At 35.7% G+C, this 15,768-nt stretch overlaps 1 pseudogene across 1 annotated transcript in view; it reads right to left on the reverse strand.

The window, feature by feature from the left end:
- The window catches only part of LOC309659603 (ceruloplasmin-like), a 43,393-nt pseudogene that overhangs the window by 13,049 nt on the left and 14,576 nt on the right, over window positions 1-15,768 (reverse strand). Inside the window, exons 6-12 of the transcript in view lie at window positions 15,369-15,534; window positions 13,713-13,859; window positions 13,134-13,374; window positions 11,223-11,369; window positions 10,351-10,604; window positions 3,371-3,522; window positions 107-213 (exon numbers count right to left, since the gene is read on the reverse strand). The product of the transcript in view is annotated as a ceruloplasmin-like (transcript). The remainder of the gene's footprint in view (window positions 1-106; window positions 214-3,370; window positions 3,523-10,350; window positions 10,605-11,222; window positions 11,370-13,133; window positions 13,375-13,712; window positions 13,860-15,368; window positions 15,535-15,768) is intronic.

A 15,768-nucleotide genomic window follows, 5' to 3' on the forward strand; every position in this document is an offset into this window, starting at 1 on the left:
GAAAGTTTACATAAAACTAAGATTTTTTAAAAAAGAAAAATAAACTCCTTTCTTTCATTATAATTTCTAAGAGGAGAGAGGATAAAAACTGGGATTTAAGGTTTACCCTAACCACATCCACAGTTGAATAGTAAAACCAAGGTATGCACTCAAAGTCCTTTGAGGTAGGACCAGCTCTTTCAGGAATCTGCCAAATGTATGTTCGGCTCTCTCCTGAAATAGGCAAATACAATGTATTTAAATAGAATCTTTTAAATCACACTTCTTTATGGAGAAGCAGATAATGAACAAACTCTAAAGCTATACAAATATTAAACAGCACAGTCCTTGTTTTTACTTCCGGCTCTACAGCTCCTTGCTTTGTGGTCTTAGTCAATGTGTTTACACGTTCTGGATTTCTGTTTCCTCATGCACATAAAATGGGGATTTAGGGATTAGACAAGATGGTGCAAAGGAAGCCCTTGGTGTTGCATTACCTGGCCCACAGGGCAAGGTCGATGTCACTATCAGTGTTGGCTATTATGTTCTCAGTGTTACAGGATCAAAACTTTATAGTGATTCTGCCGTTGAAAAACATCAATCATTAAATATCTAATTCATTTGTTCAATGAATATTTATTGTAGTGAAGATAACTCAGCCTTTGAAATGTGACAAAATTGTTTTGAATCACAGCTCTGAACCTTCCAATTTGTAGATCACATGCACCTCCTTCCCACCCACAAAGCTGTTTACATTAGCCCTACTTAATATAAATCCTCTTAACTCTTACAGGAAAGTTCTTTTGGTCCCCACTCTCATCCCTTGCTATATCATTCTACATCTCCCCCCTTCCCGAGGCTTAAGTTAATTTTCCCAAGCACCTGTGACATAGTCTTCCTTCTCCACTAACCAACCCCATCTTCAGCCTCCCCACTTCCAAATCGTTTTTTTTTTAAATTGATTAATTAATTAATTTATTTTTGGCTGTGCTGGGTCTTCGTTTCTGTGCGAGGGCTTTCTCTAGTTGTGGCAAGCAGGGGCCACTCTTCATCGTGGTGCGCGGGCCTCTCACTGTCGTGGCCTCTCTTGTTGCGGAGCACAGGCTTCAGATGCGCAGGCTCAGTAGTTGTGGCTCATGGGCCTAGTTGCTCCGCGGCATGTGGGATCTTCCCAAACCAGGGCTTGAACTCGTGTCGCCTGCATTGGCAGGCAGATTCTCAACCACTGCGCCACCAGGGAAACCCCTAATCTCTTAATTTATTCCTTAATTTGTCTTTCTGATATTTTGTTGTTAGTGTATAGAAATGCAACAAATTTCTGTATATTAATTTTGTATCCTTCAACTTTACCAAATTCATTGATGAGCTCTAGCAATTTTTTGGTGGCATCTTTACAATTTTCTATGTATAGTATCATATCATCTGCAAACAGTGACAGTTTTACTTCTTGTTTTCCAGTTTGGATTCCTTTTATTTCTTTTTCTTGTTTGATTGCTGTGGCTGGGACTTCCAATACTATGTTGAATAAAAGTGGTGAGAGTGGACATCCTTGTCTTGCTCCTGACCTTAGAGGAAATGCTTTCAGCTTTTCATCATTGAGTATAATGTTAGCTGTGTTCTTGTCATATATGGCCTTTATTATGATGAGGTATGTTCTCTCTATACCAACTTTGTTGAGAGTTTTTATCATAAATAGATGTTGAAATTTTTCAAAACTTCTTCTGCATCTATTGAGAAGATCATATTGTTTTACTCTTCAATTTGTTGATGTGAGGTATCACACTGATTGAGTTGTAGATATTGAACCATCCTTGCATCCTTGGGATAAATCCCACTTGATTATGGTATATGATCCTTTTAATATGTCATTGAACTTGGTTTGCTAGTATTTTGTTGAGGATTTTTGCATCTGTGTTCATCAGTGATATTGGCCTATAATTTTCTTTTTTTGTGATATCTTTTTCTGGTCTTGGTATCAGGGTGATGCTGGCCTCATAGAATAAGTTTGGAAGCATTCCTTCCTCTGCAATTTTTTGGAATAGTTTAAGAAAGATAGGTGTTAACTGTTTTCTAAACGTTTAGTAGAATTCCCCTGTGAAGCTATCTGGTGCTGGACTTCTGTTTGTTGGGTTTTTTAAAAAATTTTAATTGATTCAATTTCATTACTGGTAATTGATCTGTTCATGTTTTCTATTTTTCTTCCTTATTCAGTCTTGGAAGATTTTATGTTTCTAGGAATTTATTCATTTCTTCTAGGTTGTCCATTTTATTAGCATATAATTGTTTGTAGTAATCTCTTATGATCATTTATATTCCTGTGGTGTCAGTTGTAAATTTTCTTTCACTTCTGGTTTTATTGATTTGGGCCCTCTCTCTCTTTTTCTTGATGAGTCTGACTAAAGGTTTATCAATTTTGTTTATCTTTTTGAAGAACCAACTCTTAGTTTCATTAATCTTTTCTATTGCTTTTTGAAATCTCTATTTTGTTTATCTCTGTTCTGATCTTTATGCTTTCTTTCTTCTACTAACTTTAGGTTTTGTTTGTAAATTGGAACAACCATTATGGAAAACAGTATGGAGGTTCCTCAAAAAACTAAAAATAGAACTGCCATATGATCTAGCAATTCCACTCATGGATATATATCCAAAGAAAGTGAAAACACTAATTTGAAAATATACATAGAACCCAAAGTTCATAGCAACATTATTTACAATAGCCAAGATAAGGAAGCAACCTAAATGTCCTTCAACAGATGAGTAGATAAAGAAGATGTTATACACACACACACACACACACACATACACACAATGGAATACTACTCGCCATAACAAAGAATGAAATTTTGCCATTTGCCACTACACGGATGGACCTGGAGGGTATTATGTTTAGTGAAATAACTCAGATAGAGAAAGACAAATACTATAATATCACTTATACGTGAAATCTAAAAAATAAAACAAACTAGTAAATATAACAAAAAAGAAAAAAAACTCATGGATATAGAGAACAAAATAGTGGTTACCAGTGAGAAGAGAGAAGTGGAGAGGGGCAAGATAAGAGCAGGGGATTAAGAGGTACAAACTACTATGTATAAAATAAATAAGCTATAATGATATATTGTATTATACAGTACAGGGAATAAATCCAGTATTTTATAATAATTATAAATGGAGTATAATCTATAAAAATTTTGAGTCAGTATGTTGTACACATGAAACTAATATAATATTGTAAATCAACTATACTTCAATTAAAAAAAAGTATGGCATGGCATATAGTAGGTATTCCACAAAACCAACCAACAAACAAAAACAGGAAAAAAAGAGCAAACGTTAGCCCCACAGTCCTGCATAAAAGCTTTGGGACTTTTCTTTCTCCCAAAGCAGTTACCTGCTGTGTTGGAACAACAGTGGAATAGTTTGTTTTCACCCCATGAGCATGAATAGAATACGGCCTTGAGGCACTATTTTTAAAGACAGTATAGAGTTTCTCACCAGGGCTAAGAAATATTATGGGACCTAGGAAATAGAAAACGGAAAATGTGTGGATAGTTGTTATTTATTTTAAATTATGAGTCATCTGCCCCCTTAAGTATATACACAGTGACTTATTCTTTTCCTTAACATGCAGCCAAATGAAACAAAAACACATTTAACAAATGGACCATTGCTGGTTTATGACACATGGTTTTTGCCTTTAAATCATCTAGAATTTTTATAAGCTCCAGCTCTAGAAAATTTACTTCGATGAGCATCAGTTAATGCCTATGAAAACATTCAATTTAGAAGTGGAACACTTTATTTTCTTTCTTGCCCAACCTCATCATTTAAGCCTTTTATTCTTTTCCCCTTTCACCCTAGTGGAGGACTGAGAGAAGCTGCAAGGCATCTTTATTGACCCAGAGCAATTATCTCTCTCACAAAGTAAAGATCCTTCATTTTACTCTCTCTCTTTTTCAACCCAAGCCAAGAACTGGAGGTATATAATTTGTTATAAAACATCTTTCTATTTGGAGGCAGGTTGAATTTGTGGCTCTAAAAATTCTGAAACAGAGATGGTTTTGAGATGAACTAAGCAGAAAGAACTCTCCTTAAACTTGTGCTATAATTACTAAAATCAGAGCCTCGAAGAGACTTTGTGGACACTAGATGCTAGCGAAGTAAAGCAACTCTTTGCCTCTCATGGCAATTCTACCGTCTCAAACACTATGCTTGTTTTTCCTTTTCTAAAAAGGACGGTTTTTTTTGTATAAATAATAAAGGAACCTAGAGGGCCCTATTTTGTTATTTAGCTCAGTACATTTGGCCAGAATCCTAGAGAAAACAAATACGATGCTGTTACTAAAAATAAGAGCCCACTCAAAAGCACTGGGAACTTGATAGAACAGATCTCCCTCCAGGGGTTGCAAAGCCCAGGAGGCCGATGAGGAGCCAAGAAAAGTAAAAGTTTCTCCCCGTCAGCACGTACATCCATCTTCTCAGGGTCCATGCCAGAAAATGGACTCCAATAGACACATAGATATCAGGACTGAAACAGATTTAGGTGTATGGAAATGACATGTGACCTCTGGAAATACTATGCAATGTATGGAAATGCCATTTGACATATGAAAACATCGTGTGACTACAGAAATGCCATGTGATTAATGGAAACGTTATATGTGGGTGCCTGGGAGTGACTTGTAGGTTTCCTAGCTGATCTGTCAAGGGTGGTGGAAAAGGCTGTAATTTTCCTCACTCCTGGACAGAAGATGAAATTAAATCGTGACAGAAAATTAATAAGGAAACACAAGCCTTAAATGACACAATAGACCAGATAGATTTAATTGATATTTATAGGGCATTCCATCCGAAAACAGCAGATTACACTTTCTTCTCAAGTGCATACAGAATATTCTCCAGGATACATCACATCTTGGGTTACAAATCAAGCCTCAGTAAATTTAAGAAAACTGAAATCATGTCAAGCATCTTTTCCAACCACAATGCTATAAGATTAGAAATAAATTACAGGGAAAAAATGTAAAAAACACAAACACATGGAGGTTAAAAAATATGTTACTAAATAACCAAGAGATCACTGAAGAAATCAAAGAGGAAATCAGAAAATACCTAGAGACAAATGACAACGAGAACACAGTGATCCAAAACCTATGAGATGCAGCAAAAGCAGTTCTAAGAGCAAAGTTTATAGCAATACAATCCTACCTTAAGAAACATGAAAAATCTCAAATAAACAATCTAACCGACATCTAAAGGAACTAGAGAAAGAAGAGCAAACAAAACCCAAAGTTAGTAGAAGGAAAGAAATCATAAAGATCAGAGCAGAAAAAAATGAAATAGAAACAAAGAAAACAATAGCAAAGATCAATAAAACTAAAAGTTAGTTCTTTGAGAAGATAAACAAATTTGATAAACCTTTAGCCAGACTCATCAAGAAAAAGAGGGAGAAGACTCAAATCAATAAAATTAGAAATGAAAAAGGGGAAGTTACAACGGACACTATAGAAATACAAAACATCATAAGAGACTACTACAAGCAACACTATGCCAATAAAATGAACAACCTGGAAGAAATGGACAAATTCTTAGAAAGGTATAACCTTCCAAGACTGAACCAGGAAGAAATAGAAAATATGAACAGACCAGTCACATGTAATGAAATTGAAACTGTGATTAAAAATCTTCCAACAAACAAAAGTACAGGATCAGATGGCTTCACAGGTGAATTCTATCAAACATTTAGAGAAGAGCTAACACCCATCCTTCTCAAACTGTTTCAAATAATTGCAGAGGAAGGAACACTCCCAAACTCATTCTATGAGGCCACCATAACCCTGATATGAAGACCAGACAAAGATACTACAAAAAAAGAAAGTTACAGACCAAAATCACTGATGAATATAGATGCAAAACTCCTCAAAAATATACTAGCAAACAGAATCCAACAACACATTAAAAAGATCATACACCATGATTAAGTGGGATTTATCCCAGGCATGCAAGGATTCTTCATTATACACAAATCAATCAATGTGATACACCATATTAACAAACTGAAAAATAAAATCCATATGATCATCTTAATAGATGCAGAAAAAGCTTTTGACAAAATTCAACACCCATTTATGGTAAAAACTCTCCAGAAAGTGGGCATAGAGGGAACCTACCTCAACATAATAAAGCCCATATATGACAAACCCACAGCAAACATCATTCTAAATGGTGAAAAACTGAAAGCATTTCCTCTAAGATCAGGAACAAGACAAGGTTGCCCACTCTCACCACTATTATTCAATGTAGTTTTGGAAGTTTTAACCACAGCAGTCAGAGAAGAAAGAGAAATAAAAGGAATACAAATTGGAAAAGAAGAAATAAAACTGTCACTGTTTGCAGATGACATAATACTATACATAGAGAATCCTAAAGATGACACCAGAAAACTACTAGAGCTCATCAGTGAATTTGGTAAAGTTGCAGGCTACAAAAGTAATGCACAGAAATCTCTTGCATTCCTATACACTAACAAAGAAAGATCAGAAAGTTAATTAAGGAAACAATCCCATTCACCATTGCAACAAAAAGAATAAAATACCTAGGAATAAACCTACCTAAGGAGGTAAAAGAACTGTACTCAGAAAACTGCAAGACACTGACGAAAGAAATCAAAGATGACACAAATAGATGGAGAGATATACCATGTCCTTGAATTGGAAGAATCAATAGTGTGAAAATGACTACACTACTCAAAGCAATCTACATATTCAATGCAATCCCTATCAAATTACCAATGGCATTTTTTATAGAACTAGATCAAAAAATCTTAAAATTTGTATGGAGACACAAAGGACCCTGAATAGCCAAAGCATCTTGAGGGAAAAAAACAGAGCTGGAGGAATCAGACTCCCTGACTTCAGACTATATTACAAAGCTACAGTAATCAAGGCAATATGGTACTGGCACAAAAACAGAAATATAGATCAATGGAACAGGATAGAAAGCCCAGAGATAAACTCACGCACATATGGTCATCTTATTTTTGATAAAGGAGTCAAGAATATGCAATGGAGAAAAGAGAGTCTCTTCAATAAGTGGTGCTGGGAAAACAGGACAGCTACATGGAAAAGAATGAAATTAGAACCCTCCCTAACACCATACAAAAAAATAAACTCAAAATGGATTAAAGACCTAAATGTAAGGCCAGACACTATAAAACTCTTAGAGGAAAACATAGGCAGAACACTCTATGACATAAATCACAGCAAGATCCTTTTTGACCCACCTCCTAGAGAAATGGAAATAAAAACAAAAATAAACAAATGCGACCTAATGAAACTTAAAAGCTTTTGCACAACAAAGGACACTATAAACAAGACGAAAAGACAACCCTCAGAATGGGAGAAAATATTTGCAAATGAAGCAATTGACAAAGGATTAATCTCCAAAATTAACAAGCAGCTCATGCAGCTCAATATCAAAAAAAGCAAACAACCCAATCCAAAAATGGGCAGAGGCCCTAAATAGACATTTCTCCAAAGAAGATATACAGATTGCCAACAGACACATGAAAGGATGCTCAACATCACTAATCATTAGAGAAATGCAAATCAAAACTACAATGAGGCATCATCTCACACCAGTCAGAATGGCTATCATCAAAAAATATACAAACAATAAATGCTGGAGAGGGTGTGGAGAAAAGTTAAACCTCTTGCACTGTTGGTGGGAATGTAATTTGATACAGTCACTATGGAGAACAGTATGGAGGTTCCTCAAAAAACTAAAAATAGAACTACCATACAACCCAGCAATCCCAGTACTGGGCATATACCCTGAGAAAACCATAATTCAAAAAGAGTCATGTACCACAATGTTCATTGCAGCTCTATTTACAATAGCCAGGACATGGAAGCAACCTAAGTGTCCATCAACAGATGAATGGTTAAAGAAGGTGTGGCACATATATACAATGGAATATTACTCAGCCATAAAAAGAAATGAAATTGAGTTATTTGTAATGTGGTGGATGGACCTAGAGACTGTCATACAGAGTGAAGTAAGTCAGAAAGAGAAAAACAAATACCATATGCTAACATATATATGTGGAATCTAAAAAAAAAAAAGTGTTCTGAAGAACCTAGGGGCAGGACAGGAACAAAGATGCAGACGTAGAGAATGGACTTGAGGACACGGGGAAGGGAAGGGTAAGCTGGGACGAGGTGAGAGAGTGGCATGGACATATATACACTACCAAATGTAAAATAGATAGCTAGTGGGAAGCAGCCACATAGCACAGGGAGATCAGCTCGGTGCTTTGTGACCACCTAGAAGGGTGAGATAGGGAGGGTGGGAGGGAGACGCAAGAGGGAGGAGATATGGGGATATATGTATATGTATAGCTGATTCACTTTGTTATAAAGCAGAAACTAACACACCATTGCAAAACAATTATACTCCAATAAAGATGTTAAAAAAAAACCACGAAGAACCCAAAACAATGACCACAACAAAAACAAACCACCTCAACAACAACAAAAAAACTCCAGCGTGGCTCAGACCAGAAAATTCCACCTGAAATCCAGCTGTCTTTTATCTTGACAATTTTATGCCCATGATGTTCTGACTTTGCTCCTTAGTAGCACCTTCATGCACACTAACATTCTCTTTCAACTCTGTACATATTTCTGTGGTTGCTGTTACTTTTCGTGGAGGTTAAGAGCGAAGAAGACTGGCAAGGAAGCAAACCCTTCAGACTCAAAGGGTTTGAGAAAGAGAATTTGTTTAGAGAGCAATGATTTCCATATAGCACAGCCCTTGACACCTCCAGGTGTTCACTATAGTGGATACTGTTTAGGAAAGAGAACGAAAAGCAGACTACTTTTTTTTTTAAGTCCAGGGAAACATCTACAGGGGTAAAGGAGAGGAGGAAGTGGGAGGGGAATGGGTGATAACTTGCCACTGGGTGAGTGTGTACAACAGAGAAGAGAAAGTGTTGGAGAAAGATCTTTCTTTTTTTCTTCCAGTTACTTTTTTTTGGATGATCTTTTAAAAAATTATTTTTTTAAATTGAATTATAGTTGATTTACAATGTTTCTGGCATACAGCAAAGTGCTTCAGTAATATATATATTTTTTTCAGATTCTTTTCCATTATAGATTATTACAAGATGTTGAATATAGTTCCCTGTGCTATAAGTAGGTCCTTGTTATTTATTTTATACATAGTAGTGTGTATCTGTTAATCCCAACCTCCAAATTTATTCCCCTTTCCCCTTTGATAACCATAAGTTTGTTTTCTATGTCTTTTTTTGTGAGTCTATTTCTGTTTTGTAAAGAAGTTCATTTGTGTCATTTTCTTAAATTCCACATATAAGTGATATCATATGATGTTTGTCTTTCTTTGTCTGACGTACTTCACTTAGTATGATAATGTCCATCATTGTTGCTGCAAATGGCAACTTTTTTTTTTAATGGCTGAGTAATCTTCTGACTACTCATAAGCACAGGCTTTGTTTGGAAAGTAAAATAAAATTTTTTGAAATGTAAAAGATGTAGTCAGATGAATCTGTGATATCACAAAGAGTTAAGATACCAATCCATGGTATTTACAGAGTAATTTGTTTATTGTGTAGCCAGTATTCGACAGGTGCCAGTACATTTTGACCAAGAAGGATTTTGTTTGATTGTTTATTTTATTTTATTTATTTACTTATTTTTTGTTAAGGTAGATCTGCAGGATAAAAGAAGAAACTAACATTTTACTGAAAGTCTAACATACGCCAGGCCCTTTGCTATACTGTATCTATCTCATATGATTGTGTTCATTCCTTTTTATGGATTGTAAATGATTACAATCCCTATTTTACAAATGAGGGTATTAGGTTCAGAGGGGAGGGGAGGCTCCTCTGATCCCCATAACAATTCTCTGATACAAGGTGCCTTTAAACAAATTGCCAGTGACAATCAGCTTCATTGAAGTAAAAATATTTCCCTAGACAGCAAAGGTAAAAAGGAGAGGAGTAAGAGAGGAAGGCAGGAGACAATAGAGGAAGGTAGATGCAGGAGGAAGACCTGGGAAACAAATGGATGGAAGAGTAAGAAATGCAGCAGATCATAGAATGAAAACAAGTTCAAATGCTTCAAAGCATCTTCATTGCTTTTGAAAAGTATGGGTTGATTTAGAGCCTGATGCCTGGGAAGAGAAAAATGGGAAGGGCTCAGGGGGGTTTTGTGTACAGGAAAATGATATACTAATGCTCCTATAAATTAAATGGAGCAGGGCAAAAGTTTTCTAAATGCTATTTGGAAAACCTCCTTTTTTTATCCTGTACAAACAATATTCAGTGCATATGAAGACATCACTTTTTTATACTTTGGACGTATTTCTGGCTGATGGAGAAGATCCACAACTTACCTGTGGAATCGGGTATCATAAATTGGGAGGTGTGGGGAAACAGAGCTATGGTGTCATCCCTTGCTCCTAAGGAAGTGAAAGTATTTCTTGAAAAATATATCCCATGTAAGTCTTTACTGGATCCCACACTAAGAATATGCCATGAAACGTTGTCTCCTAAGCACATATCCAGCCCAGGCAGATTTCCATACATGTTTCCATTTATGGTTGCAAGACATTTGTAACAAAGAAAAGTGTATTTAATTTATTGGTACTTGTCATCTCTTGAAACTCAACCAAGGACTAATCATTAAGCAGTTCATTCATGTAAGATCTCAATATTATCCAAGTCAGCCCCTTTCTTTTAGATTTGAGGAAACTAGGGCCAGAGAGACTTATTCAGCGTCATTAAGCTAATTAATGGAACTGTTAAGACCAGAGTCCAAATCTCCACATTCTAGACCCATCCTTTTCCCACCACACTTTACAGTCTTCAAAAACCAACCAACTCACCAACCAACTAACTCAACAAACACCCCACACATCCACTCCATTACTTTGGCAATAGAGAAATACATGACTTTTCTGTATCACATTTAGCAATAGCTAAAACAATGTATTGCACCAAAAAGGCATTGGTAAATATTTGGTAAATTGAATGTAACATAATCACCCTAGTAGGCAATATTGTTATTGCGAAGTTATATTTAAAGAAAACATGAAACATGTTAGCCAATCACTGAGGGGAAAGTGTAAGTCTCTCTTAAAAAATCTGTAATACTTTAGGCCTAGAGAAATTAAACAACTGCTTAATACATTTATCTTATAAATTAAGTGTTGCCTTGTAGTACATCTTGTTAAGAGCCTTGGAAGTCGGCATCCTCTGGATCCACATTTTCAGGCTCTGTGATAAATATCCTGATATTTTAATCTAAGAGATAACTTTGATTTTCATCAAATATTGTGGCAAGTAGGTAAAATTCTTTGTCTATTCCTTTCTCTGGATGAGAAGAGAAAAGTAAATAGATGTGAAATATACATGGTCCGTATTCAAAATCTAGTCAAATGGTTGATCCTTATACAGGATTTCCCATACAAGGGGATCTGTAGACTCTTGGAAAAACTGATCAATTGACTTCCCCATTTACGGACATTTTATATAAAGGCATGAATCCCAGTGAATGGATTTATCACAGAACTAAGAAGTTGGGAGAAATCTCTACGACTGTTTTCATGTAAAGCTCTTAATCTAGGGTCCTCCTGTAACTTAACTCCATAAAACTAAACTGTATAATCACAGATGTTTATAGAGGCTTCTCATAGGAGGCTTTGTAAGAAGTAAGTTAAATAAAATGTTTTCAATTCTAGAAAGTCTGTATTTTTAGGGTTTATGAAGAAATATATGTATATATTTCTATTTCGGGTAAAATATAAAAATTGTATGTACTGTAAGAATTATGAGATTTTATGACTTTCATTATGTAGATGAATATAAATATATAGCCATATTTTAAAATAAAATATACATTCAATTATATATATTTGTATTGGGGGATTTATAAGGCCTTATGACATATGAATTACAAAGGCAGAAAAGAACTTGGATTTCAGTTCACCTGTGAGTGAAGAACAAGGGAAATTCACTCATTAAGCATTTATTGAGCACCTACTACATGCCAGAGAGGGGCTGAGGTTGCTATAAAAAAAATTAATAAAACCCTGTTTATGGTTTCTAGGCACTTATAGACTAGTGGGAGAAACAGGCTAGTAAAAATAATTGCATGGCTAAGTGCTCTAACAGAAACATACACAAGGAACTACAGTAACCTGCAGGAACTTGAACTAAGTTCAGTTAGGGAATATTGTTTGACGAAAAGGAAGGGACCCCCCAGGCCGACTTTTTATTTAAAAGTCTCCCCTTTTAGTAGGTAAAACAGTGAGGAAAGTCCATTCCAGACAGAGAGAAGAAGGGCAAAATCAAAGAGATGTGAATTAGCTGTCCTTACTCAGGGACTAACAAGCTAATTCTGCAGTAAGACCAGAATGGCGTGTGCAGGGCGGCGGGGAGGGGAGCATGAATCTGGAGGACGCAGCAGGGTCTGATGTGTTGCCTTCTGAGCCAACAAATTGTAGGGTGATTTTTAGGGTGGAGAGTGCTATAATCAGATTAGAAAGGGAGGAATGTGGAGCTATATTGAAGCAGGGTGAAAGTCGGGACAGGAGTTAGGAGTTTACAGGAATTCAGAAAGAGATGATGTGCCTCAAATGAGGCAATGGTATCGGAGAGCTGGTGACTGAGAAAGAAAGAGTTGTTGATGGAAATCCTAGGCTTGGTGGAATAATAGGGACTTCCCTGGCGGTCCAGTGGTTAAGACTCCACGCTTCCAATACAGGGGGCCAGGGTTCGATCCCTGGTTGGGGAACTAAGATCCTGCATGTGGTGTAGTGCGGCCAAAAAAAAAAAAGACACAGAATAGAGGAAAAGGGGCCGACTTAGAGAAGCGTGGGTCAGGCAGTGGCTGTCCAGAAGGAGATGAAGAGTCAAAACAGTCAAGCGGATTTAGAGGTGTCCGTGGAACATGCCAGACTGGGTGTTCACTGGGCACGAGAAGACACAGGTCTGGAGTTGAGGAAAGAGTAAAACTGGGAGACATCAGCACACAGAATCTGAAGGTGCCCATTGCCACATTACTTTTCCCCTGCAGTTCTGTTTCAGGCAACCTTTCACCAAGGCATACCTGGACATAGATCCCGTGACTCACCTGTTTGCCATCCTCTCCAAGACTTCCATTTCTGCACACGAGGAGAGGCCCTGCAAGGCCATTGTTGATGTCTTTTTAAAAATTTACTGAAGAGTAGTATAACCAGGTCAGGCAGTCGGGGTCCGTGGAGGTGGGACCCACATCTGTTGGAACTTGCCATGTATAGACATAGGTTGTGCTAGCATTTACATATGACGAGGGTGAAGGGGTTTCTGCCTTAATGACAGGGCCTAGAAACCAACAGAGTTAGTGCTGTCTTCAGTGTTCATAAACGTCATTGTCAGGTTGTGCACTTGGGTAAGGTTCTTCTAGGAACAAATTAAAGGGATCATGCCGTGAACCAGAAATGCGCCCAGTTACAAGAGGTGTAGATGATTCAGGGTCTTAGAAATTCACATGGATATATTCATCTTATTGGATTTACAGGGACAAAAAAATGCAGTTTAAAATCAGGTGAATAGGCATGTATTGTTTTCATAAGGCTGTAAGATGAGAGATAAAATCTCTAAAACTGTAAACTGGTGAATATTCTTTTGATGGCACAGGATATGTATAAATGGTGTTTATAACCCCACAAGCTATGAAATAATTTTACCAAGGAGTCCGAGGTGATTTGCTTTTGCCTTCTGTGTTTGGAAGGAAGCATCTGTGTATTCAAAGTAAACTAGTTTTTTGTAAATTCCTCCAGTTCTGTTTGGGCCTTGTTCAAAATAGAGCCAGGATTCACTGTACAGAGAAAGTAGATACACAAAGAACGTTTAAATTTACAGTGATCATGTGAAAAGAAAGCAAGAACCTACATGCATCTGTTTTAAAGTACTTGTAATTTATTTATAAAAACAATGCATACTCATCATAGAAAATTTGGAAAACAAAGAAAAATATGACAAAGAAAATTAAAATCTTCATAATCCCACCATCTCTATATAACCACTGTCAACATTTTCCATGGATATTTTTTCAGTCTTTTGTCTATACATGTGTATACAAGCGTCTGTCTGTATACTACCTACTAGTTTATCTACACATCTTCTTTTGGAATAAAATTTTAAAAACACTTGTCTGACTTTTTTTAAGGCAGGTAGTAACAAACATTGCTTTCAAAACAACTGTGCTGAGATGCTATAGTATTGAGATGAGAGATGTCATTCTTGACTTTTTAATTCTATTATAATAACATAAAATGGAGTCCCCTGAGAAAAAGTGTTCCCTAGTAAGAAGTGATGGCTTGCAATGCTGAGATATCATCAAATTTCATAGTCAGGAGAATCATGCAAGCCAAAAGAATCTATTAATTCATACTTATTTTAGTCAATATAAAATAAGAGTTGAATTTAATTTTTGCTCTAAGCCCAGATAGCCTTTTCACAATTAATACAAAATTTCCACTACATAGATTGAATTTATTGATGAGCTTAAAATGTAAGAAGAGAAAATATTCACCTGACATAACATTCTTAGTTTTCTTAAATTTTCTGTGAGTAAATTAGAAAAAAAAAATACTATGGGAAACATTATTTTTTGGTGGTTATAGAACTTGATATTTTCTAACATAAAAGTTTCATTCAACAGACCAAAAGAATTGAAACTCCTGTAATCTTCAAATTCGTAAATATATTTAGCAGTTGGGCCATCAGAAAAACTTTTTGTGCACTTTTAAATGCCAGTGTCACAGTAATGTATTTTAGTCTTAGTTTTTGGTTATTAAAGAAGCAGTTGGTAATATATCCTTAGGTGTTATTGAGTAAGAAATATTTATATAAAATTATTTAAGGATGTCATAAGAAATTATTAATTATATCCTCAGATCTTAGCTGGAAAGTACCAATTACATATGAGGAATATTTTTGAATTTTTGTAAAATTGCTCTCGCTATTTTACAAAAATTATTTTATAATAATGAGATATTTAACAACACAGTTGATAATACCATCCACTGTGCTGTTAAATATCTCATAATTATAAAATAAATCCATTTTAAAATTTAGCTCTAAGAAAAAGATAAGCAGTATGTTTTTCTTGGCAGTGGCTTCCAAGGCTTTTAGAGAAAAATTTTGTGTAGCAATGATCCCTAGGCTCAATATTTTCCAATAATTGTTATAATTATTTTCCTACCTTTATTTTATCAGTATCTTTTTATTATAAGATACCTAAATCTTTTCAGGAGTAGCTAAGTTATGAAAAAGTCCAGTTATCTTTATTTAGCTCTAAATATTTTAATTGCTGAATCATTACCCTCCAGCTGCTGTTAAATTATTTCCAGTGAAGAAATCTATACCAGATGGAGCATAGTTCCAAAAAATTTCTTCAGCAGCAATATAATAATGTAAAACTTGTGTCCCAATAACATCTGTCGAAGGGTTTTGGCAACTCCTTACATTGAAGAAGGTCTGCATACCCTCTGAAAAACAGTAAACACAAGTAGAGAAAGTTATGAAAATATTAAAACATTTTTCTTAGTCCATATGTATTTTTAAAATTGTAGCCAACAACATTGCAACTTCCCCTTCCTTTGAGAAATTTGCGGTATTTTATTTATGGAATCTGTGTAAAAACCTGAAAAGTATGAAGCAAGTATAAAACTCAGGAGGCCAAGATGAATGTTAGAGGAACATATATTAGTGGAGAATAATAA

Source organism: Balaenoptera physalus (genome assembly GCF_965194825.1).
Source record: "Balaenoptera physalus genome assembly, chromosome: 4".
NCBI classification, from domain to species: Eukaryota; Metazoa; Chordata; class Mammalia; order Artiodactyla; family Balaenopteridae; genus Balaenoptera; species Balaenoptera physalus.